Source organism: Vicugna pacos, chromosome 4, assembly GCF_048564905.1.
Source record: "Vicugna pacos chromosome 4, VicPac4, whole genome shotgun sequence".
Classification (NCBI taxonomy): domain Eukaryota; kingdom Metazoa; phylum Chordata; class Mammalia; order Artiodactyla; family Camelidae; genus Vicugna; species Vicugna pacos.
The window spans coordinates 14,356,505-14,384,136 of record NC_132990.1 but is presented as its reverse complement, the minus strand read 5'-3'; the positions used below and the strand labels follow the sequence as shown (position 1 = coordinate 14,384,136).

The 27,632-nt window shown below is 37.0% G+C and overlaps 1 protein-coding gene across 2 annotated transcripts in view; it reads right to left on the bottom strand.

Moving 5' to 3' along the window:
- LINGO2 (leucine rich repeat and Ig domain containing 2) overlaps positions 1-27,632 on the bottom strand; it is a 1,052,619-nt gene that overhangs the window by 829,747 nt on the left and 195,240 nt on the right. For both annotated transcript variants that reach the window (XM_072959270.1, XM_072959269.1), the window contains exon 2: positions 7,098-7,194. The gene's annotated coding sequence lies outside the window, so the exon portion shown is untranslated. The remainder of the gene's footprint in view (positions 1-7,097; positions 7,195-27,632) is intronic.

Here is a 27,632-nt window from a genome sequence, read left to right as displayed (position 1 = left end):
GTATCATCTTAACTAACACAGCTGTTTGACTTTGGTTATATGTCAACACATTCAGCAGGGTTGCAGCAGCTAATGACATCATGAAATGAGCCCTAAAACTTTGTATGTGCCTATGTGTAAGAAATTGGAATAGGGAAGGTGATTTGGTGAGACCCTGGCTAGTGGCTGCTATAACCATGAAGGACTGCTGACAGACCTTCCATTACTGCCGACTGCCCCGACATAACAGACAGCTCTCAGGCAGCCTGTGCTCCTGCTGTTTGCAAAACTTACTTTGAATATACAATGCCAATTATGGGGACTGAACACATCGAGATTTTGATAGGTATCTACACAGTTATGCAATTAATTTTATTTATGCACTTTCTGCTTTAAATGCCCCTGAAAAGAAGAAATTGACTAATGCATCTTAAAAGGAACATTCATATTTACCTCTTCACCCCAAATTACCACCATTCCGTCCTCCTTTCCTCCTTCTCACACACACACACACACACACACACACACACACACACACAAAGAGAGAGAAGGCAGGAGAAAAGGAAATGAAAAAAGAAAGAAGCAAGTAAAGTTGAAGGAAAATAAGCTGATGCAGTAATAGAGTTCAGTGTGGATATAAAGTGGCAAAATTCTCTTGAAAGTTCTCAAGTTAGTCATTAGCTGCAAAAGCAATAAAAAAAAAAAAGTTTAGAGATTGTGACTAGTGCCAGACAAGGCCTGATACTTCTTCTAAATTCTAGCACAGCAGGGCATTTATTAGTATTCAGATATACAGATTTAATTATGTCGCAATCACAATTTTACTGTCATTCTTCAAAACTGAGAAGAAACACATTTTTCTCCTATTCTCCATGATTGTGTGATATAGCTTGGAACAACAGATAATGATACCACCACAAGTGCCTCCTTGGCACTTGCATGGTTATGATACTGTGTAATTAAATTATCTAATACTGTGTGATAGGCCCAGGCAAGAGAAATTATGCTCCCTAAGTTAGAGAATAAATCTTCAAAACTACACAAATACTCATACATATAGTATGATTGTTCTCACGTTCTCAAGAAGTATCTCAAACTCTTATCATTTCATTTCTACATTAGGATACACCCTTCACTCATTTATTCATTCATTTGATACATAAGTCCTGAAACCTATTACATGCATCAAAAATTTTTAACTCAGATAAAATTAACAGCCTATATATTATCTATTAATTTCTTCAATGAAAAAAATGACAGTAAAATCAACTAGAGAATAATAGCATTGCAAAATACCTGGGTGATATTTATCTTCAAAGAGTTGACCATTAATGTCTGCATAATCCAAAAGGCAAATATCCAACAACCTCAAAAATAAGCCTGAAAATGCTTGAAGGTAGGGAGCCTGGGGAATGATGGAGATCTGGGAATATGTGTCCTCTCACCCAACCTCAGCAGCTTCCTGGAGAAACAACACTTGGGAGGAGGGCTTTAAATCTATTTTTATTTGAAATATTTTTTGAAACACACAAACACACTATATACTCCTGCACCTTTTCAAAGTTGACATCCAACACGAATTTAGAATATGTTTGTATAATTCCAAAGCACATTATTTCTGGCTTATTAAATAATTGATATATGTTTTAAATAATACGTTCCTTAAAACCTGTGAGATATAGGTATTTCAAGATTCCATCTTATAAGAGAGAATCTGAAAGAAGGTAGGGGTGGATGAATAGAAGACTGGTCAAGTGACAGGCAACAACAGGTGGATTAAGACAGTAGCATCACCTTAAGTTTGCCATCTGAAAGAAATAAGGTGCTCCTCCTTCATTTCTTCCTTAAGTATACCATTAGAATAAAGACAATAGTAAGAGGCATGTCTTTGTATTGTAAAGTGAAAGAGGAACAACTGTGAAAGGGGAGGTGGGAAATGAGAACTGGCAGAACAGAAGAGGAATCTCAAATGGACCACGTTTAGGAAAGAGTACATATGGAAATTGAAGATTTGGGAGTTATTTTCTTGAAAAACACGTGACTTTGTACACCATCTTCACTGCTAGGCTATAATATAACAATAACTGAGAAGCAACTGGAATAAGTAATGGGGGTCTGCAGCGAGAGGCACCAACTTGCATTCCATTATGGAAATGACCAAGACCCAAAGAACTGTGCAGCAAAAATTGCTATTTGCAGAGGCTATGGTATCAGAACCACTTGGGTATGAATTCCTGTCCATCCTCTGCCAACAACTAGCTGTGACATGATGGAAAAATCATTTGATCTGCCAAGTTTCTCTCATCCAGTTCTCACACACAACTGAAGTAGAATCTCCATGAAACATTTCCTGATCTTTGCCCTTCTTCCCTCTCCAGTAACACTGAGACATTTTCTCCTCTGCTCCTTGCCCCTAAGACTTCAGTTTTACACTATTATACTTAAAAGTTGGGGCTTTTAAAACTTATTTATCTTCCATACTAAAGACTGAGAAACTGGAAGACTGATTGAGCCTTCCTCCCCATTGCTTAAAACAATGGCTGGCACAAATAAATGCTAAGTAAATGTATGCTAAGTAAATGGTTGCTGGATCAGTGACTAAAGTGTGGTCATTATACTTTTTTCCTTGGTATAAGGAATTAAATGAGATACTGTGTGTAGCCTAGTGAGTTGAAAGCACCAGCAAGGATGCTCAGAGGTAGAGGAAAGCGTCAAGGGAGGGATAGAAAGAATGATTAAACTAACAGTGCCCTCGTAGCAGCCAACCAACCATGCACTACTGTAAGGCACACAGTAAGCATGCACTCTGCTAGTCAGAAGGTCTACAAACTGTAGTATTAAGAAGCAAAATAAAAAGCCAAAGAATCTAAGTCTACGACTGAGTGCCGATAAAATCGTCAAACAAGTCATTTGGTAGAGAGCATTCTCTGCAGCAGAACTGCTGTTAAACAGTAACTCAAGACTCAACTGTAAAGCTAGGAGAACACTGTTCCATAGACACCAAGGCATTCGTTGGCTAGATGAAAACATCTATAGATTTAAAATCCTTTAAAATAAAGATCCAGCAAGACATACTAAATGTGAAAAAATAAAATATAGTTTTGTCCTGCAGGCAAAATGAAGACAGACCAGGTGATGGGTTGGGTGAAATGCAAGGAACAATGAAGAAAATCTCATAGACTGTGTAGATTTGAACATTGTTATCTAGGTATCACAAGTTTAAGAAGCCCACTGGTCTGTAGTCTGTAGTCTGTAGTCAGTCTGTAGTCTGTAGACAGTTTTATTTGGATAGCCTGCTATGTGTGTGCATATGTGTGTGTGTGTTATAAGTTTACTTTGAATATCCTTAAGCAGGGAGAGGACTATGAAGTTCATCTTAGGGTTCATTAATCCTATTATATCATATATGCCTCCTTCATACTATAAATCCATAAAAGATAAATCTAGTAGAAAAGAGAGTTGATAAAAGTAACACATTTATGATTTCTCTGGAAGAACATGGACTGAAAGGAAAACAGAGCTAGAGGAAGGTGGTCAGAAGAATAGTATAAGAAGTAAGAGGGGCAAGGTGAGATGCTTCAAGTCTAGATACACACTATTCAGGTAACCACCACAGGGTTCTTTATAGGACACCTGTGCTTCTTTTCAGCTAAGACTGACTTCCCACAGGAGTCACAGTATGCCAGGAATTCATGGCTAACACATTTATCGAAGAATACATTCATTCATTAGGGTGTATCTTCCGCCATGTATAATGGCTTAATGGCAATGGATGAACAAGTGAAGCTGATTTATCTTTCACACAACATTTAGCAGAGAAGCCATCCTGGACTGTTTTGCTGTATATATTAAGCCAGGAAACAAGGCTTCTATGTTGTTCTACCTTCAGACAACTGTCCTTGATTGCATCATACAAGATCTCTCAGCAGGAAATCCCATGCCACATTCATTTTCCAAGTTACTAGAGGAAGAAGGAGAAGCATGCACATGCACCCTTGGAGGACATGACCTGGACATGGCACAGATCACTGTAGCTCTTCTCCCATTGACTAGAACTTAGACACTTCACCAAACTTATATAAAAAGGAGACTGGCAGAATTGATGAGAATCAACAAGCACACTGGTGAAAAACAACAAGAATCTATGGAAAATACTTGAGACTTTTTCTTCCCCAGAAAATTTCTTTCTGAGCAGTTTTGCAAAGCAGATGAAATAGGCCTGCTTTACTGATGCCTTTCAAAGTCCAACTCAGCAGGTGATGGCGAATTAAGTGTTCAGGAGCTTAAACAAAACAAATACAGGCTGATTGTTTCCATATGTGCTTATGCTGCTGGCGGCCATAAAACAAAACTTTTCATGACTAGAAAATTGAATTATCCTAGGATTAGAAAGCTGCTGTAGCAGTTGCACAGCGACATGGTGCCAAGATTGAGTTCTGTCCCTGTCACTTCCTCACTTTGTACCTTTATAAGCCAGTAACTCCTGTAAATCTATTTTTATTAATCTGCAGAATGGGCATATTAACTATTAAGAAGGACTACAATCAAGATTTGATAAACTAATACATATGAAAGCAACTGGTTATTAGAAGGTTTTCAATAAACGTTAGCCAACTCAGGATTCCTATTGTTATTAGCTGAGACAGTGGTTTTTTTTTTTTAACTTATTTGTTCTATCAACTTCTATGTTCTTGTAAGCATTTTAAAGTATGAGAATTACTGGTCTAGAGATACAAATATGAGAAAGCTTACGAAAAGGCACATTATCTTACAGGTAATATGAACAAACCTAAGATAAATGTTTTCCTTGGCTTGATAATTCATGAATAAAATGTTTATTTTCCTGCCATGTACGTGCAAGTTGAGGCTTCCTCTAATATCCTCCAACCCCTTCATGAGTCAACCCAATTTTCTAAACCAATTTTCTTTATTCTGGAAGATTCCAAGGAATTACTGATGAATATTTGGGGGTCACATGTTATCAAACCTACAAGCAAATCTAGAGATAAAGCTACCATTTAAAATCATCAGCAATGTTCTAAGCAGTAGGTGATTTACACATTTTTTGTAAACCTTAAAATGTCTGCAATATAACTGTTATGATCCTCATATTATGATTAATAATACCGAGATTAAAAGAGGTTAAGTAACTTGAACTCAATCTTAAAAGTCAGCAAGATATGAAGCAAGTATGCAGTCATTACAAAGAAAAAGCAAAAAGAAATGAGGGCCTAAGCAAAGAACACTTTATTCCTAACAAAAAACAATAAATGTTGAACTCATGCAAAGCTAGATGTAAAGTGGGAATTTGGGATTGTTTGTTTAAGAGTTTCTGTTCAAATGCAAAACCCTTGAATTGAGAAGCAATACAGCACAGGAGAAGTCACAGACAATTTTGCAGGTGTTTTCAGAATGTAAACTAATTGAAAATAGCTTCAATAAAGAATGGCCTAGATTCCCTTCTCACGGTGCTATGGGGGAGCCTCTAATTATTTATGTTGGAGATTCTAGTCTAATATCGTCATTGCACTCATTAATTTTATAGGCTCTTACTCTACCATAAAAAAGTGAAAACACACATTAGAACTAAAGGATGATAGGAAGTTTCCTCTCAGAATCTCGAAAGCTGTCTGTTTTTATTTTTCCATTTCACAACATACAAAGTGAAAATATAATCTTCAACTGCAGGCGTGCTATCTGCTCCCACAGCAATGTTGCCGATTATTACCAACACAGAAGCAAGGCTGAAAGCATGAAGTCCATGAGAGAACGCTTTATAGGTTCCCAAGGGTGTCACTGTTGAATAGCCCAAGCAAACCCGACTCAGTAGGGATAATTTGTTTGAAAACTTTCAGATAAGACAGCTAGATCAGCTAAATCCAATGGTACTGCTGAATCCTTAGGATAAAAGGGCCTGTGTACTTCCATTTATAAATTAATGCACCTGAAGTATGCTGGTATTCTAAAGGTTTCAATCAGCCATCCGCAACTGCCCCAAACAAATGTCTTCAACATAAATAAAATACATTTGAGCCTAACTTTAAGTAATGTTGAACGGAGAGAATCTTTCACACATTAAACACTCCTTTAATTACAGATCTTCATGGATAGACCTAAGACAAAATAACAGCTTTGTATTTGGATAGCGGTTACATCACAGCTACATGTGATATGTCTTTGATATGGCTTCTATTTACTGTGCCAGGCAGAATTATAGGTGCCTCCCATGTGTTATTTCTTATTTAAATGGAATCTTGCAACAACCTCATGATGCAAGTAACAGAAAAGGGAAGAAACTCAAGTTGCTTGAGTCATATACCAGTTCTCCATAAAGGAAGAATTGGTACCAGTTCCATTAAACTATGCTCTCAGCCACGACAGGGTATTTGTACAGAGAAAGCCTACCACAAATTTTCATTTTATACCAAAGGTGAATGGGAGAATTATAGCACACATTTCCTATGTCAGTTTTTCTATAACGTTCAATTTCTTTGAAATATCATCTATGTGAGTAGTCCATGACCTACAGAAATCTTTCTCTTTTCAAGAGCAGTGAAAATACAAAAGAAATTCCTTCACTTTGGCTTTCTATTTGAAGGAAGGTAATTAAGACTCTTTTCTAATCAACAGTTGAAAACTTGAGGGTAGTGCCCTCAGCCTATGTTAATCCTTTGGCTCCTCACTCATCACAAATGCTGGAGGCAGCAGGATAGCAGAAGCAGTAAAGCACAGAGTCAAATCACTCTTGTGTCATTTACTACCTGCATGATCTTAGATGAGGTTTTCATTTCTCTGAACTTTCATTTTCCATATCTGTACAGTGAGAATAATAATACTCACCTCCTATGGCTGTTGTATTGACATACAGACTAATAGAAATAATAGAAACACATAGTAGGAAATGAACAATAACAAATCTGAGTGCTCTATTGTGTGCCCCACTCCTCTTAAGGAGCCAAAAAAATGATCATTGCAAAATAATAAAAAAAGAGTTGTTTTTGAAACCCAAACTTATGTACTGGGTTACAAACCTTCATAATTTTTATTTACACACACATCTATTTCTCATCACATTCTCCAAAGGTCAATCTGATATAATAAGAATCATTTCATCTTACCACAACACAAAGCAATGTCAACACAGATGTTCCATCTTCATTTGGGATACTTCACATGTAAGGCTTCTACATCTTGAAACATTCTCCAACGGATTCTCTAAATGAAATGAAACAAAAACTCTTGAGAACATGGGAAAAAAATAAAACTTAGTGCCTTCCAGTAATGCTCATCTCAAATTGTTCATGTCATTTTCCATCTGGCTGCTTTTCTTTGAATTTTGAAAAAACAAATCACATATGTATTTCTAGACTGCAGATTCACAATCCCATCTGATATACCCATCCCTGATGACACTACTGCTTGCATTTTTGGATAATGGAATTCCTTCTATTTATTTTTGTAAGCCAATGGGTATTCTTAAATAAATATTAGAAAATCATAATTAGGATATAAAACAACTTTCACGTTAAACTATTTTTACTCAATCTGTTTCAAAATAAATCATCTAAATACCAGCAGCAATATAAATGATGAAATTATGACAGCAATCAGGTGTCATAGCAGGTGTATCAGAGAAAAAAGTAATTTGAATATTATACCTTTTCTTTTTAAGATGCTTGTGGATGTCCTTTTAAAAGATGTAAGCATAAAATAAAATCATCACATCATATTGAAACACACTTAGTCATCGTCCCTAGTTATTTAATTATATTTAATAATATTTAATTATTATGAAAGACATATAACTTTATATGTGTGTGTAGAACATATGTATATATATATTTATTCTAGACTTGAAATTTTGCAAACTGAAACCTCATTCATAACTTTATGAGGTATTGTGCTCTGTTGAAAAAATGTGGCAAATTTAATGGTTCCTATTCTTATATGTCTCTCTTTCGCACACACACACAGACAAACACACATGCTCCCTACAAGTCAAATTTATTGCAAGAAATTACAGTGCAATCACATAAAAAACAATAAAATCACATTTATTCATCAGCCCAGGTCTATCTTTTTAACAGTTATATCGGTTTCATTACAATAGACTCCTCTACCAAAAAATTAAATAAAATCTTGGTTATGCAAATCACACTAATGAAAATACTGAAAACCTGATTGTGTGAAACATCTCAAGCTTAAGGAGGCATGTCATAGTGATCAGCTTTAAGTTAGTCACTTTTGAACAACTTCTATTGCTTCACTCTCCTTGTGGCTTCCTGGATTTCTATTTCTGCAAAAATAGTATTTAGAAAGGTATTGGGTGGAACAAGTGAGTCTCTCTTCCTAAAAACTAGATGAAAATGAGTCTTCCGGGTACATCAAACAGTACTGACATCTCAAGTCCTCTTGATGGGTTCACTTCAGGTACAGACTTTGAATAAAGAAGGCTGCTCTAATTTCCCTCTCAACAGAGGTCAGGTAAGAGAATTTTGTCAGGTTTTAAGCTATAGTTTCATAGCTCCCAAACCAGCATCCATAGTCTATATTGAGATTTCAGGGCTGGGTCTCTGCACACCACATTTCTCTTTTGTCAGCTGGCTTCCTGTTAGGGTCTGAATATCAGGCGCTGGAGAGAGCTTGGGGGGCAGGGGAAAGGGAAAAGGGGACTCCTTACTTCATGTTCATTCACTGCCAGCAATGCCTTAGTAATCATCCTTTACTCTGTTTACAGAAAGCAGATTCTGTCCACAGATTTTTCAAGCTCTTCCAGAACCTGCTCGTTCTGTCCTCTCAGAGGTGCCACACGGATTGCTGGCATCCCTTCCTGAGAGGTCTTGAGTTTGTGGGCCGTAAGATCTCTCCACTGAACTCCTCAGATACCATCGCTGGTTGCATAGCGCCATCTCCAAGACATTTGGACCTCGGAAATACAGGGGAAGAGTCCAAGTTCCTAGTAACCTCAAATCTTCCTTTTATTCCCCATACCCTAAGGGTGGAGCTGTTTCCTGTGGTCACTATCTCTGCACAATGCCAGGGGTCCCTTCTTCTTCTCTGAGTTCTCCAGCAGCTGTTTAACCTAACTTTTATATAACATCTCTGTGTTAAAACAACAGGTGTAGCTTCTGCTTTCCTGACCAGATTCTGTTATAGAACATATATTTTATTTTTAGGTTGGAGGTGGGGAGGATTAAAGAATCTAACATTCCTTGAGATATTTTTTATTTATTTTATTATTTAACCTCCAAAAAAATCCTATGAAACAGGTACGGTTAGCACAAGTATTTGTATTATTGAAAAGAGTGATAACAATTACTGAGTTCCTACAGTATTATTATCTTTGCATATATTATATTATTTAATATTCATAAAATTCCTGAAAAGGGAATATATTAGATTCATTTTAATGGAAGAGAACTGATGCTGAGATTAAATTATTTGTCATATTTTAGACATCTAGTGAGCCCCAGAATTGCAATATATGTGGGTGTGTGTTGATGTGTGTAGTACAGAAGGTTTCCCTTCCCTTCTGCACCTGGAAACCACCCAGACTGCTGATGGAGGTAATGAGGGATGCCATGCATTGGATAAAGACAGATCTTTGCACCTGGAGTATGGAGGAGAGGGTCCTGCTGCTTGAGATATACTGCCAGTGCTTTTACTTTGCCACTTATACACTCAATCGGATAAGGCCTGGAGAAACTCAGCTTATATAAACAGAGACTTCAACATATCATTTTCTCCGCTAACCATGACTTCTTGCGTTTGAGATTAGGAAAGCGTTAATTCTTCCTAAACTGAGCCATCACCGGTCTTCTCTATCACGCATTTTTCATGCCCAGATTCTTAAACACATGGTAAAGACCCACTCAGCATTTAAATACAAAATCAAAAAGAAATAATTTCAAAATCGTCACACGATTATTATGAAATACATGGAAAGACACAATGGTATAGTCCTTATAAGTGAATAACTCAAGCCAGCGGTTAAAAGATGAAATGATCCTGTCACTATCAATGTGTCATGATCAGTGTGTCACTGTTAGTGTTCACACTGAATGATGTGAGCAATGGGGAGTGGTGAATACAATAGATCTTAAATCAGACAATACAATTACAGAAACAAAAGGTGATTTGTCAGGGGTATCTCCGGGGACACCTCAGGCTATAGGAGGCCTTATGTAACTTTGGGTGGAGATGGGAGAAAATGCACTGGGAGCATGAAATGGCTACCAGCATCAATGTTACAATGCTAAACAGGAAGATGAGCTGTCTGTGCTCCTGCCAATTCTGGTGAGTTTTTTGGGGGGAAGGGGAGAGGGGGAATAGGTTTGTTTGTTTGTTTTTAATGGAGTTAACTAGGGATTGAACCCAGTGCTAGGCTTTTATTTATGTATTTTTTTCCCCCCAGGCTGTCCTCAGGGAGGGGGCACAGCCTTGAACCTGGGGGCTCTCTTCCTCTGAGTGCAATTCCTGGGGAAGGATTCAGCTGTGAGCAGCCAGCAGGCAAGTCTCCCTGCAGCTGCAGAGGAAGTGCCTGAGCCCTGAAGGGAGACTTGGGTAGGGTTGCATCCACTATGGGCCTCCAGGACTCAGAGCTCTTTGTAATTAAGTGTTTAGAGAGATGCACACTGTTCCCTACTCTACCTCTGAGCTATATCCTACCCCCTCTGGTGAGTTTTTAACATTTCCAAACTGGACTCTGATTTTTATTAAAATAAAGTGATAGGTTTTTGTCTTAACAGCGGCCCTGCTTTTTACCTGCAAAATAAAGTGGTGGGACCACAGTGGTGTTTCCCAGACTCCTCTGCATAACAATTGTGCACCAAAAGATGCCAAAACAAGTCATGTAGTGAAACTGGGAAATGCTACATAGTCTATGCATCTCTTTATCTGAGATTCACAGTCCCCTTAACATAACAAAGCTTATGAGGATCCAACAATAAAAAAATTTTAAGATGTTTAACTAACTTGTTTGAGCAAGGAGTCCGCTCCCTCTGTTTTTTCACAATGCCATTACTTGAGATGATAGCATTACTTTGGAACAGTTTGGGAAATGCTGAACTTGGTGCTCCCTAAAACCCCTTAGGACTCCAGGATATTCTGTAATTTCAAGTAGAGTTGCTGTTTAAAATTGGAGGACCAAATGCGACTGTGCCCTTAAACAGCTCTTAGCTGCCTCTCTATTTCAGGCGTTATTGTCGGCAAATTCAGGAGCCCAGTGGTTGAAGGCCATGGAGAATGGCCTATGACTCAGATTCAGGATGTAGTAAGCATCATATTAAAACAATGTGTGCATGTGAAGCATTCCCTGGGAGGTACACTCTACTTACCACCACTTCATTTTTAGGTCAACGAGCACAAGGGGAAATTTGCTTTTGGAAAGATCAGGGACGAAAAGGAGGAATGCAGGAATTAGCGACCTGCCCTCCGAACATTGCAATGCCAAACTGCAATATACACGCTGACGCAAGTGAAATCTGCCAGAATTAGGAAGCATTATCTTGGAGGAGAACCAGAATGAAGATGCTGTGCCTGAAGTAAACATTAACGTTTTATTTGATGGGTATGTCCATTTTTGTAGCGCAGCATCCCTTAGATTCTCCTAAACTTTATGACTCTTGTTTGACTATCATCTGCCTTTCACAAGTGAGGCTTCACAATTCCAGGTGGCAGTACTAAAGTCCATGCTTAGATATCTCCCAATATCTCTAATCTGTGGAATATAAACTCTGAGTTTATACAAGTATAGCAGCTTCCATTTTCAGGTGGTGTAACATTTCTTCACGGTTTTTTGTGTTTTGATTGGTTGTATCACTTTATATGAAAAAAAATCACCATAAAAGAGGTGAATCTGAGAAAATAAAATTTACCTGAAGATTTTAACATTTAGTTACACCATTTAGTGGAAAATGCGTTCTTAGCTCTCTTTGCCATAGAATTCTCACCACTTCCCACTGCAGTCCAAATTCCACCAACCTGAATAGAAATAAAGATGCTACTATTCATTTATTAAGCACCTGTTACATTCTAAGCAATGAACTCGGTTCTTTACTTATGGCCCTTTAATACTTATTATAAGTCTAAGAGGCTGGTCCTATTATCATATCCATCTTATCAATGGAAAAACTCAAACTCAGAGTTACATAAACATTCTCAAAGCCACACAGCTTTTAAGTGGCAGATCTTATAATCAAATCTAAGTTTGTCTGATTCCAAAGTTTAAATTCTTAATGATGCCACTCCATTGTTAATTATTTTTGATACAATGCAATCATAGTAGCAAAAAAAAAAAAAAGACCAACCATTAAGGCTCATGTCATGTAATCTGCCTGAACTCTCTACATTTAATATGGGTTGGGTTCTGGGACCCACAACTGGGTCCACAGTTGTGTCTAAGCATTGTGATGGGATTGACCTCAGTGGGTAGGATGTAAAGCTGAGGAAAATCTAAAGATAATGTTTAATGGTGACCCTGCAATAAAGAACCAAACTGTAATGAGGAACAAAGCATCTACTCAAAAAATCTAGGCAAGAAGATAGCAAATGAGTTCAGACAATGGGAGCAAAGGAGATACAATGATAGCAAAGTAGGTTTGAAGTAGTGGCGGTGGGACCTAGAAAGATCTCCTGAGGCACTGGAGAGAGAGAGAGATGCAGATGCTTTATAGAATGCCTACAGCCTCTCCTGTGAGAGGAAAATGTTTTAAAAAATATTAGGTAGATCTGACCGGATATTCAGGCCTTCAGGAATTGCCAACTCCCTTACCATGCCATTAGTTCTGGATGCAATGAGAATAATCCAAATACTGTGGCTTGATGGGAATCGAAGGCTAGGAGTAAATTAAAGGGTAAAAGATGTGAACAAAATAAAGGGAAGAAGAGACAGCTGGTAGGAGAACCAAGGAGGGCAAAAATGCCTCAAGACACAAGAATTAGGTCTCCTCCTTATTCATATTCATATTATCTCCCTTCTCCTGCCCTCCCTCCTGTCCTCTGTTTCTCTGTCACACACACATTGAACAGTGAATCCCAAGGTTCCATCTATTATATTTATCTCACCATTTTCTATGCTTTCACACACACATGTATATACACACATATACATATGAGCAATTCATCTATCAGTCCACCTCTGTCAAATTTTGAACAGCAACAGAGTTCTATGACTGTTCACAAACAGCTACTGCTTTACGACAATATTCAAACCTTGGGAAAGTGAATAGATGTCATCTAGTGTAATGAAACATAAAAGACATTTTGGATGTTAGAGCTCCGACTTTTAATATATACCAAACTCTAAAAGCCGCAGTTAGGGGTTGGCAATAACCATGTGCGTAAATATAGTGTACATCTCAAAGATAATAATAGAAATGTTCCTCCTAGGGTACTTTCAATGCTAAATTTTATGTTTGCAACAATTGAATTTTAAATCTTTAATGCTCGTATTAAGATATTCAGCATAAGTGAATTAGATTTTTCAAAATAATCAGGCTTAAAAGTAACAAGTATACTTTTTAGAAGAAAATAGTACATAGAAATTCTGCTTTAGTGACCATATCTTTCATGTATTCAGCAAAGTGACAAAAAGAGACAGCAAAAAAGAGAAATGATTTGTATTTACCAATAGAGGATTGGTTAAAATGAATCATGGCAAATTCATCGCTTAGAAGTTGTTATTTTAAATGAGTGTGTGTGTATAAAAGTACAGAAGAAAGTATAGAAGTATCCCAAAATGTTAACTGTAGTTGACTGTGGGTATAGGAAAAACATGTAACTTAATTAAAAAAAAAAAAAAACCTCTATATGATCTATTTTTTGGTTATAAGCATATATTACATTTATAATTGGAAAAAGTATATAGGTAAATCTAACTTATAAGTAGATTACAAGAAGACTACTTTCATATTCAGTATTCCAAAACTGTTTTTGTATAAAGTGATGAAGGCTGAATTATCAGAACAACTCATATTTCTAGAATATGTTGATGTAATAATCGAAACATTTATTAATCCCCTCATTCATTCATTTATTCATTCACACAACACACCTTTATGTAATATTCACCACATGTCAATCACTTATCTCCAGGTATACAGATATGGAGGAGGAAGCATGTTTGCCTTTAAGGAAAGCCATGAAATCAGAAGATGATGGAGAAAGATTATACTCATATCCATTGGCTAGGAAGTATTTTGATATTGCCAACAGTACAAACCTGACTTTATACTGGTAGGTTAGGAATAACAGTGGAAGGCATAATTCTTTAGATGGCTGTCCAATCTAACAACCATACGATCCCCAGCAGGTCTGGTTTGTGGCAAGAATGGACTGAGCACTACAATGCATGTAGGTCTGTCTTCCCCTTCCTCATTTTCACATCCTGGCAGGTAGCTCTTGGCTTTCTAGCTCCCAGCAACCCAATGAGGACCTGAGGCAAACCCCTGGCCCCAGCAGAGTCTGGGGTTTTCTCCATTTGGGATATATCTGGTTCAGGATTTCATAGCCAGGGAATCCTCAGAAAGTAATCCACAGAAGATAGTCCAAGACTGTATTTTGCATGCTTATTAAAAAGGAGTAACTGAGTCAAAGGAATCATCCACAGCCTCTCCTTTGGGCTGAGGAAAAGATAGGATATGAACTCAAATCACAATTTATAATCTTAGAACCTCCTCCAACCCCAGTGGAGCTATTTATCATCTCTGTAAATGTCGCCCAGAAAGTGAAAATGAGCCTTCTGTAATGAGAAGTCTGTACACTGGAGCTATAAACAACTTCATGGAGAGCTCTGTGCTGAATTTACACAGACTCAAGCCATCGCTCAGGGTGAGGAAATCAATGACAGTACAGAAATCTGCCACTGAACCTCAAGAGATGCCTCGTTTTCTGTGCTTTGCTTTTCTGTAGAGTGTCTCACTCCTGATCAAGTTCCTTCCCCAGGGAGCGCTAATAGGTGAATGTCTGCTTAGTTCTCTAAACCAGCAGGATCAAAGGGTGCTCCGTAGAACGCTACTTCTGACTTCCTCCGAGGGCTGCTATGCCTCTACCATTACTTCTGATGCCACTTCAGAGTCTCTTTCTCAAGTTCTTCAAAATACTTAACAAACTTTAAGGAAAAAAAAATGCAGTTCATTAAAAACAAGCAAACAAACCAACATCCGGTGCCAAGGATTAAAGAGTGCCCCATCTACCAAACAAGCATAACACTGGGGGTGGAGGGGAGCTATGTTTATAATAATCATTTCCTAAAATGTCAGTTTCTGAAAAACATTAGCCAATATTTACCAGGTAGGAAGCCCTATCTTATGCACTGGATCTGTGAAAACAGTCAATCCTCATGGCAGCCTCAGGGAGTTCGTAGCATAGTTAGTCACAGTTTACGAAAGGAAACTGGGGTTTAGAGAAATTTAAGACTAAACAATTTCTTCAAGGTCATGAAGGGAGTAAATGTCCAAGTTTTCACTCTCCTACATTTTCATCAAAAATTTTTCATTTCTGATAGAGGTGCCAAGGTAGCAGAGTAGAGAGACTCACTGCTTGCTCTTGCCCACAAATACACCAAGAATTACATCTACAAACCCACTGATTCGCACAGAACACCTACTGAACTCTGGCAGAGTGTCTCTCGCTTTGAAATACAGGAGGATTCTCATAAAGTCCAATAAACAACAAGTTCATACTGTATAGTACAGGGAACTATATTCAGTATCTTGTAGTAACTTATGGTGAAAAAAATATGAAATGAATATATATATGACTGAAGCATTATACTGTACACCAGAAATTGACACAACATTGTAAACTGACTATGCTTCAATAAAAATACACATATACTAAAAAAAAAATAATTCTCATTTCTGAACCAAACATAGTAAAACCTTTTTGCCTTTATTTTTGAATGTTCTTAAATTATAAAAACCAAGAAAAAATATGTATTCTAACATCTTACTTAGCACAAATACCCATTTGTGCTATTTCCTTCCAGTTTTTCTTTCACGTGTGCTTTACTAGTATACAGCTGAAATTATCATGTGCACGCAAATTTTCAAATATTTTACTATGAAAAGTTTCAAACAGAGAGAAAAGGTAAAGAATTTTATAGTTAGCACCCATATACCCAAAACTACATTTTGCCAATAAGATTTTACTATATTTTGTTTACCACATATCTATCCATCCATTACAAACACTTTTGTATTCCTCTCGTTTTTTCTTTTATATTTCATTATAAGAAATATAAAGTGTTGTTGTGTCACATCATTTTAATTGTTTACACATTCATTAGTGTGACCCATTCTCCTTATCTTACTTTCCATCTTATTTTACATTAATCCTAAACACACTCTCATTACTTCCCTTAAAATGATCTACCTACCCACTCATGAGGTCATGTTCAGGACTAATCCTGGAATTGTACTCACTTGAACCCCAGCACTGCTCTAGGCACATAAAAATGACCCATAAACACCTACAGATTGATCATGGCATTGGCCTGGATGACAGGGATAGAGGGAGACTATAATGGATTATTATTGTTATGATGTTATTACAATCTTTTCAATAATGAGTCAAGATTATACCAGACACTACCTAAATATCAAAATCATAATTATTTATGATTTGCTATAAATGTTAAAGGTTTACACTTATTATAATATCCCAAAGTAACATTTCAGATAATTAAAACTTTACTTAAGCTTGTATGGGGAAAGGCCAGTATTCTCACCCCTTACCTGTTTCTATATCTCTAGTCTGGGTAACATCAAAGCATCTGAAATTAGAAAGGAAAAGTGGGTGCAAGTAATCCAATGTTCTAACCCACACAGAAATCCTTTCTGAGGCACATGTATGTAACTGATGATGAAATGTGATCCAAACACATTTAAAGATTTCCTAGTGACATTCACATTATTATCTTCTTTCAGTCAACAAATTTATTCAGCATCCACTCTACAGATACTCTACCAGGTGCTGGAGATGCAAAGATATATAAATCCTTTCAAAGAGCTCACACAACGAAGGACAATTAGTGAGATATAACATAACATCCAGTTTGGAAATGATATGGAAGTGCACTGTGTCATTGTTGGAGAACAGAAAGGGGCACCTAACCCAGCCCCCAGCATCTGTGAATAGCAGAGGAAATATGCCAAGGAAAGCTTTCCACAGTGGTGTGTGAGCCCAACCTTAAAATCTAAGTCAGAGCTGGCCAAGGAAAAAGGTATAGGGAGACTTTCCCAGAGCAAGAATTTTAGCGAAATATTGAGGAAAGATGCATCATAAGAATTTCAGCGTTAACTTAGTATTTCTTGGTCCATAAGTGAAAAGTGAATGATAAAGTCTTCACACAAAAAATGATCTGAATATTTTTGTTCAAATCAGAACATACAAATCAACTAATGAGAATACAAATATCTGTGCCCTCTTCCTTTTAAAGGAAACAAACTGATATCAAGATTTTATTTCAAGAGAATATCCAAAGAAAAGCAAATTCCAAAGTATACTCAAGCATAAGGAAACATTCATTCCAATCTCCTACATATTTCAATCACTGGACAGTGAGCATTAGTGATCAGAATCATGATTCTCTGTCATTGCAAGTTTTGTAAAGAGATGATTTAATTATTACTACTACATCATGCTTCCTAAGGAAAGGACATTTATAAATGCACACTAGGAAAAAATTAATGAGAGTCAAAGCAGCCGTCTTCCCTGCTTAACTTAGAGTGTGTTGAATAAATGAGAACAATTCAGCCACTATTTTTTGTTTTAGTCACTTGGGCTTCTTTGTTTCATTTGTACTACCTCAAAATACCTTTAATCTTTACGCAGTGTCCTTACCAATTGGAAGTAATGATCACTCTCCCCTGATCAAACAAGAATAATGTACAAGAAAAAAATACAGGTAAATAAATATAAATAAATATATCCACTTGGAAAAGAAATTCTCAGGCTTGAATTTGTCTTCATAAGGGTTAGATGTGGGAAATTTAAATATGAATTTCTCTAGACAGGGTGTTGGTGGGAAGCAAAACTTGAACGCTTCCAAAGCCAGTTTGATTGACTCCCAGCTTTATCCCACTGTATGTTTACAAGAGCTCAACACCACAGACCTATTGATTTAGGTAATCTCTGCAAAGATGGAAACCCTCTTTCAGCATCTTCTCCAGAGTCTGGCCAGAGGAAGTTGATGGGTAAAGCCCTAAACCCTTCTTGACATAAAAGTTGAGAAGGAAAAGTTATTTTCTCTCAAGCTTCTGCTGCATGTTCTTATCCAGTGAAATCGAGAGCTCGAATAAAATGACTAGAGTGTGGAAAGCAAGGTTTAAGAAAAAAAGTATAAGGAAGGTTGAAAAGCAGCCTAAGGCCCCTTTGCTTTTGAACGACGGAGAACAAATGGTTAGAGGATCACGTGATGATGTTGAGTAGGGCTGTTATGATTCCTTAGACGCAGACTCTTTTCCAAATGCTTCCATCCAGTATCTAACATGATCTAAACATCAACTTCATCAGGAGTTTCCCCCTGCCCCCCAGATAAAGCAAGACTGGAGTCAAAACTAGCATTTAAATAAGGAGCCACCATGTGTTGATGATACGTTAATCCCCACAATCGCTGTGTGAAGTGCACAGTGTCATTCCTATTTAATAAATGAACTGCATGGAGGTAACAAGTGACTTGGTAACTTAAATTACTTAGTATATACAGATTCAGGGTTAAAAAAAATCTAAGTCTCATGACTTGTAGCCCTGAGTGTGTGTGTGTTTATGTGTATGTGTGTATTTTCCAATATACCACATTGAAAGAGTTGAATGTATTTCATAAAGGTAACGAGGAATCCTTAGGATGAACTGTTTTCAATCTTAAGAAGAATTCTTAAATAAGAGTCAAAAGCAGCACTATATGAAAAGAACAATAAATACATTATATTGTCTTTCCCTTTATCTAGAGGGGGCACATTTTAATTCTACCCACTTACTGATTGATTACACTTAGTCCTCCCTCAATCTTGGGAATACAGGAACAAACATATAATAAGAGTTGAGTATGTGCCCAGTGCTTATTTTTAGCATTTATCTTCAAGATTTTACCCATATTACAAAGAAAAAAATGAGGTATAGGGAGAACTTTGCCCATAGCCACGCAGTGGGACTGGACCTCGTTTCAGATGCCCACCACCTCACAGCAAAAATCTTCTATCACATGAGTCCCCCAGAGTCAGGTCCTGTTTCCACTTGCCTTGTGTGAATCTGCACTGAGGACTCAGGGTCCTAACTCCACATTTCAAGTTGAGGGCTTAGCCTAGTTCTTACACCTAACACAGTTGACAAATAATTATTCTTTACTGACTTAGGAAAATGGCATGAATTAGAGCCTAAAGAAATTAACTAAAGGAATATTGGAAGGAAAATCAGTGTTGGAGGACAGCAACTATTCTACCACTAGGCTCAGAACCATTCCTAGGGGACTGAAGAAAATGAGAAAACTGAAGCCAAAGGAAAGAATCCTTGTTTCATATCGGGAAGTGAATGTGAAAACAATAAAATCAAATGTTACCTGGGGTATCCCTTCATGTTTCAGTCACCTTTGCTTTCCAAGAGAGAAGCCAGGTGCATGGTGGGTCACGTGACTACTATTTAATGCCTGACTTTTCGTTGCCCACATCATCCCGTTATGCTTTCTATTCCCCTCGGCAACAAGATCGACTATTAGTCTGACGTGACCGTGGAGACCTAAGAGAAAAAGCTTATAACCCATGTGTATAGTCTTGTCAGACAGGGTTAGGATTGATTTCTGATAGACATAGAGGCAACAGGGGTTTTCATATCACTTAAAATGTAAGATGTGTGGCATACAATCTGTTTCTTGTTTTTTAACCCTCCCTTTGTTTTGAGGAATCTTGGACTTTATTTTATTTCATTTCATTTTTACTTTTGTATTTTAATTGAAGTATAGTCAATTTACAATGTTGTGTTAATTTCTGGGGTACAGCACAGTGATTCAATTATATATAAATATATTCCTTTTCATACTCTTTTTCATTATAGGCTATTACAAGGTATTGAACATAGTTCCCTGTGCTATACAGTAGGACCTTGTTGTTTATCTATTTTATATATAGTAGTCAGTATCTGCAAATCTTGAACTTTTAAAACTCTTTATCTAAAAGAGAATTAAAGAAGACTTATGCAACTTATACATCATTTTTCAATAAGTTCTAGTAAGTTTCATCAAAGCCCTAATATTATTTTAGGTATACCTGCTCTGCTTTGAGCAAGTAATATAAAGGTATTAATGGAGTCACATTCCCCAAATTGAACATAGGATTACACTCTCAAGTTTGTACTACTTTGACAGCCAAATAGCATTTTCAGTCATACTTTTATCTCAGTATGGCAATGGACTAATAAAGTCAGTAAGAATATTCTAAGAGCAGAAACCAATTTGCAGCATTTAACACATACATCATGTATCACAGAGAAGCTGTCAATGAGCAATTGCTAAATGGTTAATTGAGTAAAATAATCTTTTAGACTTAAAGAAAACAGATGCTGAAGTTTTGCTCTAGAAGTTGACTATAAAGATACTTCCTTTCAAATACTAGAGTGAATGGACAGCCTCTCCTTTTCCTTTGTTACAAAGCCTAGTTCCTCTTTCATCCCATTACAAGGAACTGGGAGCTAAAGCAGCACAGTTGATCCCAAGTGACTTTCTCAGGACCAAATCTCAAGTAGGGCTTCTTCAAGTGTTCCTTGTTAAAGTAGAAATCACATTGCAATGGAGTTAATGTTCATTTGCATGTCTTACCTACAAGACTAGAAGTTTCTTGAAGGTAAAAAATAATGTCACACTCACTTTTGTACTTCCTAAGCCCATGAAAGGGCCTCGCATACAACAGGCAGGGAATGGGTTAGATCTCACAAGTCCCTTTTAAGTATAAAATTTCACGTCCTTTTATGATTCTACAATTAGTTTCATTTTCAAAATAGAGAATTTATGTATTATTGGTACTTGAATAAATTTTGGATTGTTAAACACAACTTTAAAGCTGATAACTTGAAAAAAAAATGGACATGGCAATCAGCTCTCTATTACGATCAAACCAGAACACAGTGCAATTAAGTGGTGTGCCTGTGGGTAACAACATTTTTCTGTAGACATGTTGTCCCAAGAGAACACAAGTGAGCCTTGTCAGAAGTCAGAAAAGGAAGAGAATGTGGCAGCACAGGGATGTAACGTATGCATTCATTCATTTAATCAAGAGTTATGTACGGATCTTACTCATCTATAAACAAAGACAAAAATACCTGCCCTTGTGGAGATCACATTTTCATGGGGGAATATAAATAAAAAATAATAAACATAACATACAGGGAAATTATTTGCACTGAGAAGATGATCAACCAAGATAAAAGTTTAAAAAAAGCAGAATGAGGTGTATTGGAAATCTTACGAGAAGAGTCAGTTTTACATAAAGTGGCCAGTGGATGCCTCATTGCAAAGGTAAACTCTGAGTAAAGTCCTCAAAGGAAGGAGAGGTACCTGAAGAAATGTTCCAAGTAAAAGTCACAGCAAATCCACAGACCTGAGATAGGCAGTGTGCCCAGGGCAGGCAACTGGAGTTGAAGTAGAGTCAGCAAGAGGAATAAAAGTAGGAGACAAAGTCCCAAAGGTAATAGACTATCATAGGTCTTTAGCTTTCGACCTGAGAGAAATGAAGAGCCATTAGATATGGTTTTGAGCTGGTCTGAAATTTAACAAAATTACTCTGCCTTTTCTGTTGAGAAAAGAATATAAAGAGGCAAAGGTGGAAGCAGGGAGACCAGTCAGAGGCTGCTGTAATAACCCATGGAGGGACTGGGGAGGAGCAGTAGGGAGAATGAGAAATGGCTGGCTTTGGGATACGTTTTCAATTAAGAGTTAGAAGGACTTGCTATTGCATGGATGTAGGTATGAAGGAAAAAGAAGATTCAAGAATAATTTTAAGGACATTGATCTGGAGCAACCAAGAGTGGAGCTGACATTGAATGAGATAAAGTGGACAGTATATAAAGCAGCATTTTTTTCTTTTCTTTTTTTTCCTTTATTCTTTTGTTTTTTCTTCATTTTTAAAAGCTTAGAAGTTCATCTTTGTATATGATGAGCCTGGGATGTCTACTGGGCATTTAAGTTGGCAGCTGAATTTAGAAATCTGGAAATGAAGGGACACTTTGATATACATTTATGAGTCACCATCTTGTACTTGGGATACCTTAAAATGAGATGTGATGTGCTCACTGAGGAAATCAGTGTAGGTAAGAAAAAAAGGGAAGAGAAGGGAAGGGAAAGGAAGGGAGGGTAGGAGGGGGGAAAGATGGGAAGAAAAGGAAGGAGAATGGAACAGAAGAGGTCCTAGTATGAAGCCTGACAGCATGCCAATGTTAGAAGGTCCAGAGAAAGGAAAGGGTGAGGAAAAGAGACTTCTGGCTGATGAGACTGGCCACTAGAGAGCCTGGAGTCCTGGAAGCCAACTGAAGAATGTGCTTCTAGGATAAGGAAGCAACTTCGCTGACAATTTTGAACCTTAAGTTTCATTTGAGAACTTTAAAATATTCTAAGCATTTCAAGCTTACATAGACTGCAGGATTTCAAAGGAGAACATGGGGGTATTGCCAATGGCAATATCTAGCTCATGAAGTACTTTGCTCATGAAGCAAAGTGGAAACTTGTCAGTTTTTTTAAACACGTAGACTGAGTAGATTTCATTCAAATCAAAACCAAAGTGCTTAGGTTTCGTCATTAAAAACATAGTTGTCTCATAATATACTAGAAATGCAAGAGCAATCATATTTATATAACTTGCCTGTCAAAAATAAACCTACTATGTTAGAAAAAAAAAATTTGTAGACCCAGTTTGAAAGCAATAGCATCTTGGCCCTAGGACTTTTTTTTTTCAAATGGTTAAAATAAATACACTAAAAATCTTGGAGGAATTCAGGGAAAAAAAGAACATATAATTTTTGGTCTACAAGGAAGACATAAAATAATATGGTCATAACACTAAACAATTGGAACAAAAGTAATTCCTTTTTACTGCGGACCTGTTATATGTATTTGTATTAACTCATATTCAGACATTTACCTTCAAAGTTTCTTACATATTATTGCCCCTATTTTAAAGATGAGAAAACCTTGACTCAGAGAATGTATATTTCCACTGCCACACAGGTAGTAACGGAGTAAGGACTGGAATCCCTTTTCAATGGACTAGGAGTCAGAATTTCTTGGGCTGCATTCCTTGGGTTGCTGCAAATGACCTGGTAACCTCAGTAAGTCACCTGGAATATCTGGGTTTTAGGTTTCTCGAGTGTAAACATACGGATGCTATCAACTTGAAGGATGATGGCGAGGGTGAATCAAGCAATAAGATGCAGAGTGAGGCTTCACTCCTGGGAAAGGACTGAAGAAAAGAGTCTAAGATGCTGGCTCCTCCAACACTGATGTGGTTTATAACAAAAAAAGAGAAAGAGAATCCTTATGAGCAGTAGAGAAAAAAGCAGTCTATAGCCTCCAGACGGATGGAAAAGCAATGCCCTCATTTACTATGTTAGACTCTAACTTAATTCGTATTTTAAGACTGAAATGTATACTGACCTCTGAACCTCAGTTGATGACTCAATCAATGCAAAATAAATGCAGGGATGATAGGGAATTGCCAGGATGACTGTGGCATAATTAAACATTCAATTTTAGAAGAGGAAACTACTGGCCTTAACAACTGTGCCTTGATGTCTGGCACTTTGCCAAGGCCCAGTGCCATTTGCTGTGTGCCATATGGTTATGAAATGGCCCTCCTTCCTACTTGCAAAAGTAGAGACAGGTCTGGTATTCAAGATTATCTGCAACATCCAATCCAACGGGACTCATAGACAACCAATGTTTTCATTATGAAGAATTATGATGGACATAATATTCTATCATTCATTTGCTATAATACTTTTTCACCCATTTAAGGACCTCAAGATTAGGCCTTTGCTTAGACTGGCTCAAACTGTCACCCGAGGCTCTCTATTGTCCTCTGGAATTACACAAATTGATACTCTAAGCCAGCAAGCTTCCTAGAAGTTTGAAAAGTATCCACCCTGCGTTTGTTAGCAATCTAATATAAGCAACAGGAATATGAAATTACAGGTGACTGATCATGTATAAGTTACTTAAGTAACCAAGTCTTCAACACACACCACATCAATTATGGAACATCTTAGGTGGCTGCTTTTTTCTGGGCTCAGCGTGAGTTAACTCAATTTTTCAAATGCCTTTCTTCCAGGATCTTATTAGAATTGTTGTCAAACAAAGAAATAAATTCCATTGTTCTCCCAGCATCTACTTGTAGTCAATGATTCTCCTTTGACAAGTCCAAATGCATTTATCAGAGGATAAACAGCAGGACTGACACATTATTAAAGGTCAACAGACTGCTTTCTCAGTATCGCATAAGCAAGTGGTCCTGTCTAATATCTTTCAGAATACTTGAGCTATAGTTTTTCTTTAAATATAGAGTTACAATTTAGAACCCTAGATGGCTGACCTCAGCTAAACTTTTTATGCCTAAAGTAAATGTTATTCCCAAACCATATCAGAGGCAATAAAGGTTTAGCTTATTCAATTTCATACTGATCTGGAGAAAATTGGATCTAAAATCTGTACTTTGGTGGAAAGTTCATACCAATTGATACAGATAAGCAGATCAACCCACCACCTAAACACACTCAACAGTGCACAAGGACCAATTCTCATGTATTAAGCAATGAGAACTGCAACTGTTTTTAGACACTTCTTACCAGACTGAAATTTAAAGTACATTTTGTGACAAAATGGTTGCACCATGTTGAATTTCTCTATTATGTTATCTACAGTGAAACCATTTCAAAACACTGATAGGAGATCAGTTACATAAGACATAGGTGTTAAGTCATAGAAGTGCTGAGCTCTTAAAAAGCCAAAAGAGAAAGCTATTGGTATTTTCTAAGTTGCAGTTTAAAGAAGGCTGCATCATCCAATAGATAGATAGATAGATAGATAGATAGATAGATAGATAGATAGATAGATAAATAAATAAATCCTTTCTCAAGCTGATATTTACTCTCAAGTTCTGAGGAAGTAAGGAATGAAACGGTCCATCAAATCTCATTAAACCACAATGTAAAAATATCTGTCCGACTCACTGACAGATGGCTTGAATTAGTCAGAAAATGTGGGTTAGGACTTAGTAGCAATTTACACTTGGTTAGGAACAAATAACCATAGTGATATGGTGTCATGTCACTCAGTGTTTATAAATATATAAAAAGATGCTAACATTGACAATTTGACATAGGTCAATTTGCCCTCTTTTGCTGATCAGGAGTTCTTTAATTTGTATCAGCTGTTTATTAGATAAAATTACCTATCTTTCTAAAACTCAGAGATAATGAACAGAAAAGGATTTATAAACATGCATAAAATCCTACAATAACTCACCCAGCAAGACCATGGCCAGCAATAACTCGACCCAGGTTAATACACAACCTGAAAAGGGAGTTTGATGATACTATAATGCAGCTGGAGATTGGCTCCTGCCTGCATCAGCCCCCTTCTCAGTCAACACAGGACAAAAGTCCTTATCTTTCATGGGGAAGAAATGGGCTTCAGAAGTGGTTACTTCATGATCACTGGGGACTTTCTCAGTTCAGTATATAGTTTATACTGATTATGCATATACAAGTCCATTATATTTAATTTATGCTTTTTGAAAGCACAGACTGATTGAAAAATAGTGATTTTCTTTACTTTTACAATAATAGTGCCCTACAAATTATGTTATTAAATTTCATGGACATCACTAATAGTGTCATGGCACAGTTTTACTATATTGTCCTGATGTACAGTTTCTAAACATTAAGAGATGGCTAAATCAAGGCTTAAACTAAAATAAATTTGTATGTATGTATCTATCTCTCTCTATACGAAATGGCTTCATAAGACACTATTCTTTTTTCCCAATGGATGGACGCTTGTGAGTTTAGTCCCAGACAGAATACAATTGGGCTAACTACAATTCTACTCCAAAGATTTTATATCCTAGTGTCAAAAGTTTGCTTGTGACATATTGAGCTGAACTGAAATGTGACACCAAGTTCACTAGGAGCTGAGTTTATGACTGAGTAGTATATTGATATGGCTGTCTTAAAACTGAAGCCTTCTGGATTCCAAGACTGACAGGATCTATGGAGACCTGAAGAGGATTCAGGGAGAGCCATTTCTATGATCACCAGAACTTCTCGAAGAATGAACAAAGAAACTGATTTTATTCAGTAAGGGACAGCAGAAAGTACAATTTTCTTTTATGTTACATTGATGTGAAAAGTTTAGTTACACTATGGTAACCAAATTGCTTCCATTTCAAATATATATATATAACAGGAACAAATACTCTTCAGGTAATTAGGAATAATATCAAAACTCCCTGAAGCCCAAAGTCCTTAAATTATTGGCGGTATTGCATTGTCAAATATTGGAATGGATTATTAAGATGAATGTAAAATCAACTGTTTCAATAGTCTACATTAATTTTCAACTTCCCAGGGTGAAAGAGTTACTGAAGGTAACTGAAATTAGTACTCTGGGGCTGTATTAAAAGTCAACCAACAGTATATTCATGCAACAAAATTTCCTGAAAATTTCTGTGCCTCTGACAAGCTGTACTGTATTGGTTACTGGAGTCCTGCATCTTCTTTTTGGCCAACAATTGTGAGACCTTCCGGGGAAGAAATCCAACTAGTTCTCAGTTTCCTCTTTTTATAAAATAGGAATAACACCTTGAAGATTGCTGACAGGAAACGGGATTAAGGTAGAATAAGTACTTTGCACAATGTCTAACACTCATTAAGTGCTCAATAAATGTAGAGAGTATTTTATTTCCTTTTAAACTTGGAAGGAATAAAACGGTAATGTTGGTTACCACGGTGGAATTTATTACCACCAATGTTTCTTTCCCCAAAGCTTTTCTTCTTTGATCAATGCCAAGGATTTCAACTGAATCTTAGAACACAAAGAACATAAGCAAGACAACGAATGAAATAAAGTTATCCTTCCATTTTACCCTAGGGAAAAATGCTTCCCAGCATAGACGTTCTGAAGAGAAAGCGTTCAATTAATTGGGTACTGCCTTTAAAAAAAAAAAAAAAAAAAGAAGTGCTATTCCATTTTAATCTATATAAATATGCAGTCATGCACTGGTTAAGACCTTTTGGGCTCCAAGAATCACACAAACTGATTTAACCAGAACAATTTATTTTCTACAAGGATATGGGAATGTCTGGAATCCAAAGGCAGGAGTGAGGCTGGGCACTAAGAATCAAAAACTCCAACGCTATCAGGAATATCTATTATTTTTTTTCTTCTGCTCTGTTATGTCTACTTTTTTGGTTTTCAATTGCATCTCACCCTTCCTTCTGTTCTGGTTGTCTTAGTGTCTGTCTCCCTGTTTTTGCTGCTTCTTTCAGCTGTCTATAGTTCTCCAGGTTTTAACTAACATAGAAGGAAACGCCATCCTTTACTTATTAACTTCAGTACCAAAATGGTTAGGTAACAGCTATGATTGGATAGTGAAAGGCAGACGTCCACCCCTTGG